Raw genomic sequence first — 5133 nt, forward strand, 5'->3', positions numbered from 1 at the left:
GCTCAGAGCAGCCCCAGGTGTGGGCTGTGAGGATGATGAGGGCTCAGAGCAGCCCCAGGTGAGAGCTGTGAGGATGATGAGGGCTCAGAGCAGCCCCAGCTGTGAGCTGTGAGGATGATGATGGGGCAGCTCCTGCCGGGGGGAAGCTGTATTATGGGGAGGGTTTGCCTTAGCTCCCTTTTGCATGGAGCTGCTGGAGGAGTGGGGTTTATGGGGGGCTCCTGGGGCTCTCTCATGGAACGACGGTGAGAGTTTCTTACAGGGTCTGAGAGAATGCCTAGATACACACTTGGATATGTGGAGCATTCCTAAAGGAGGTGCTGAGGGACAAAGCTTTGTGTGGGGAGGCAGCAGCCAAACAGGTGAGCCCATGTGGATTTGTATCAGGAACTTTTCTCCTTTCCCTTTCAATTTTATCTTGCCAATCCCTCCTCGGTGCCCGCAGGAAAAAAAAAGAAAAAAAAAACCAAAAAAAAAAACCAACTGGGGGGGGGGGGGTTTGAGGACAAAAGAAATTAAAAAGAGGAACTCCTCTTCCGCCATTGTCTGTGTTTAGTTTTAAGGATATTGCTTGAAGAAAAACCTGCCTTTTCCAGGGTGTTAGGGGTAGCACAAGGATGTCAGGGAATCCTGTGCTCTATTCTAAGCAGAAAGGGAAAGATATTGTTGTCGTATTATAGGTTTGATTTGAGGGTAGCCCCCCCCCCATTTTCGTCATCCTAAGGTTTAAATTGAGGGCGCAGCCTAGTTGTCCCTCCTTTTAAAGGGTTTGAATTGAGGTAAAACAATCCCCCTTTTACCATAATTTCAGGAAAACTCCTTCTTTTCTGCTATTATAGGGGATGAAATTGAAGGGGAGAACGCGTTTATTTGCCCTTGTTGAAGTGAGGTGCGCATCCCCTGCGGCGTCAGTTTCGGGGCTTCAATTGAGGGAAACTCCAGCTCTCGCAGCGAGTCCCGGCAAGGGGCGCTGGGGGACACTTGTGGCTTGTCAGCTTCGGAGCGTGCTTGCCACAGTCACTGAAAGGAGGAGAGGGGGAAAAACCCAGCCCCGACCGCGCGGGCTTTTTGTCTGCGGGCTTTGTTGGGGCTGCTCTGTAAGCGAGCCGCAGCTTTAATAATCCCCTGGGCGCCGCGATGCATTTCGCACCGGGTCTGTGCTCGTTCACTGCTGCGCGCATCCAGCGGCAGGGGCGGAGGGAATTGTGGAGGGGGGTACGGCGAGGGTCTTTTTGGCACGGGGCTTTTGGTGGTGGTTTGGTTTTTTAGTAACGAAGTAAAGTTGAATAGTTTTAAAAGATGAAATTAAAGTTTTGGCCAAATTTTTCTTTTTTTTGGCGAATACATTGGACGTTAGGTAAAATAAGTAAAAAATGGATTTTTTTTTTTCTGTTGTTGTTTGTGTTTGGCAATATAGTTGAGAGAGGATTTGGGTGAGGATGATAGAAGATATCCTATTATCACTTTAGGAGGTTTTATTTTCTCATATCGTCGGCTGATTGCTGGAATTATTATATTTTAATTGTATGTATACATTTATATATACATACAGGTAAGTATATTTAGTGGCAGTGCTGTTTAATAAATCGTGGTGTTTATATATGGTTTTTATTCAGTTGTTTTTGGTAGTATATAGTGTCCTGTTGTTGAAGGTTAAGTGGGTTTCATTGATTTATTTTGGTCTTTTAGTTTATGGAGTATTTTTGCATGGGAACTACAGTATTTTGAACTGTTTGAGGTTGCTGGTGGTATATTGTTGAGGTGGCAAATGGTATTTGTTGGAGTGCTTTTAAGAAGAGTGATTATAGATGGTTTTAGATAGTTGAGGTCAGGTGCTTATTTGTTTACTGTATTTTGGTCTCATAGTAGTTATTTTAAATGTTTGGTTTGAGATTTTTGGGGTTTGAAATATTTGTTTTGGAGGAAGTTCATGTTTAGAATGTATGAGTTTTCAGGTTATCATGGAATTTAAAAATTTTATGTTTAGTGAGGTTTTCTTAGGTTTTATTACAGTTAAATTTTGTGAAGAATTTTGTTATGTTAGTAATAGAAATAGATTTTGTTTTAAATGTTGTGATTAAATTAGTGTGTATTGTGTACTGATGTTTGGTTTTATATACTTACTGATGTAAGGTTTTAAAACATTACTGATGTAAGGTTTTATATTTTTGTGGATTTGATGTATTTAGGTTAATGATTTGGTATAGTTTAAAAGACATAGGCTTTTTGTTCTTATTTGGTAAGAGGCAAGGTTTTTTCAGTTTTAGGGATTTTTCTGGCATAGATTTTAAAGGTTCCATTAAGGGGATTGGGCATGGGGTCTTGGTTATTATATTAGGTAGTGTGCTTATGGGTAATTGGAGGCAGCTTTTTTGGGGGGAGAATTGTTTTTGAGTTTTGTTTTTTCAAATTTATATATTTCTGTGCTTAGGGTAGTGGTGTTCCTGCTGCAACTCTAAGCATCCCTTCTTGTTTGTGTGTTGTAGATGGTGCATTCACGTTTTGCTGAGACTCCCTTACCAGCTGGTCAGCAGATGTGGTTCATAGCTCTTGTGGGAACTTGGGAAGTGGCACAGGGCTCTGTGATGAAGCCTTGACTTTTTCCATTGGAAGGTGCCACTGGGGAGCCTTCAGGAAGGCCAAGGAGTTGCTGTAAGTTGGGGAACTAGTGAGGAGGAGCCAGGTTCCACTCAAGTTTCAGCAATGCCAAATCACCTTGTCTCTTCTTAACCCAGGCAGACCCTGTGATGACGGCCTCTGAGCGCGGCCAAAGTGTGTGGCCTGAGGAGCCAGGCATCGTTAGGAGAATGGTGAGTGGATAATGAGAATTGTGGGGTTTTGGCCACTGTGCAGCTAAGGTCGTGCAGTGATGTTTGGTGTTCCTGATTGTAGCTGACCGAGGGACCACAGCCCAGTGACTGTGGGAAATTCCCAGCGGGCGAGGCAGCCTTCCTTTGCAGCCAACGTGGATTCTCATCCCCGGATGTCCAAGAGATAAGTCGAGGGCTGTGATACCCAGGGAGATGAAAGTGAGGTGCTGGGGGGACTTTTTGAGTAGCAGCTTTGGAGGTGGGGATATGCAAGAGGTGGTCCCTTGGTCCACATAAAGGAAAAGCCTCACAGTGCTGAGGTGCTCAGGGCAGAGCAGTCCCGGAGTGTAGTGTTTTGCCCAGGGGTTTTGAGCTGATCTGATGAGCTCTCAACACCCCAGCACTACACCCCAGAATAGCTCAGCTTTCATAAGGAGGCATAAAAGGAGCAGGAGGCTGATGTGACAGTGTCAGGAATAAAAAAGGTTTAATTAAGGCAAAATAACAAACTCAAAGCGATCCAGGTGCCACAAGCTTGTGCTCCTGGTAAAGACACCTCACCAAAGCGATTTGGCTTCTTTGTTCTGTGTTTTTCTACTAAATGGCCCAGGCAGGACGTTTTGGCTTATGGCCAATGAGCTGTCCCCAAACTTGAGGTGAAGTCCCCAAGGTCCTATCAGTGACTTTTCTACCTGATCACCGGGAGAAACTTCTGGGCTCTTTCCTTTTTGGGGGACAGAGGAAGGTTTTGTCACTCTGTCCATAGGGGGCACATTCCTACACCGGAGCATGTCACTTCTGTCATATGTCTGTTGTGCCTTCCGTGTCTTTTGGGTGTGTTGTGTCACACGCCTTTTGCTTTAGTCCTTTGAGAGGCTGATCAGAAGCATAGTTGTCCATCTCTGCATTTCATGTCTGAGTTCCTTGGCCCAGTGCTGATTCCATTGAGCTCTTGACTTGAGAGCCTGGACAGGCATCAGCGTAGCATTTCTCTTTGGAAGCATCCAGTCAGATGTCATTTAGGCTCTTGTTCTGAGCCGTTCTTGACAGCAGTGCATAGCAATGACTCATTTGACCGCATTAGGACTTGTAGAAATGTGATGATAGGCACAGCATCCTAGCCGTAGGATTCTTGGGCGTCCGCCTTTGTGGTGCTTGGAATAAGTCATTCAGTTAACGTCTTGTTCTGACAGGGTTCTCAGCGACTAAACGGCTCCTGAAATTCCACATGGTGCAGGATGCTGCCAAGACCCATCCTGCAACCACTGCCAACTCGGGCTGCTTTGACAGGGCCAAGTGAGCTCTGCAAACTGACACCAGGAACCTGGACTGGTGAGTTTTGTTTCCCTGGGAAAAAGTGTGCACAGATGCTGGGAGGCCCTTGGCCCGCTGGGGCCGGCTGCCTGCTGCAATTCCACATTGATCCAGATGCCTCCCAGGGACAAGCTGCCACCTGTGCCAACTCGGGCTGCTTTGACAGTGCCCACGGAGCTCTGCAAACTGAGACCAGGAACCTGAGGTGGTGAGTTTTGTTTTCCAAGGAAAAGGACAGCATCTGTGTTCAGGGGCCTGTGACACAGAGTGGCCGATTGTCTGCTGCAATTCCGCATTGATCAAGATGCCTCCCAGACCCAAGCTGCCACCTGCGCCAACTCGGCCTGCTTTGACAGTGCCAAGCACTTCCTCAAACTGGTATCAGGAACCTGGGCTGCTGAGTTTTGTTTCTTAGGGAAAAGGGCCACGTTGGTGTTCAGTGTTCTTTGGCTCTGAGTGGGCGGCTGCCTGCTGAAATTCCTCATGGTGCAGGATGCCGCCAAGACCCACCCTGCAACTAATGTGTTTGGGTATCCCCCTGATGAAGGAAGGAAGGATGAATTTGACTCCATGTTCTCAGAAGGCTTATTTATTTTTTTAATAAAATATGTTATGTTAAAGAATACTATACTAAACAATAGAGAAAGGATACTTAGACAATGCTAAAAAATAATAAAGACTCATTACTCTTTCCAGAGTCCTGATACAGCTTGGCACTATTTGGCCAATGATTAAAAACACTCGCACCAGAAACCAATGAAACAATCACCTGTGGGTAAACAACCTCCAAACACATTCCACATGAGCCAAACAGAGGAGAAGCAAATGAGATAATTTTTTTTTTCCTTTTTTCCTTTTTCTCTGAGGCTTCTCAGCTTCCCAGGAGAAAAACCCTGGGTGAAGGGATTTTTTCAGAGAATGTGAATGCCACACAGCCCCACACAGCTCCTCCTCTCTACCCCACAGCACGACGGGGGAAGGAATCAAGAAAGGAAAGAGAACTCACGGG

The sequence above is a fragment of the Motacilla alba genome, chromosome 5 (genome assembly GCF_015832195.1).
Source record: "Motacilla alba alba isolate MOTALB_02 chromosome 5, Motacilla_alba_V1.0_pri, whole genome shotgun sequence".
Lineage (NCBI taxonomy): Eukaryota > Metazoa > Chordata > Aves > Passeriformes > Motacillidae > Motacilla > Motacilla alba.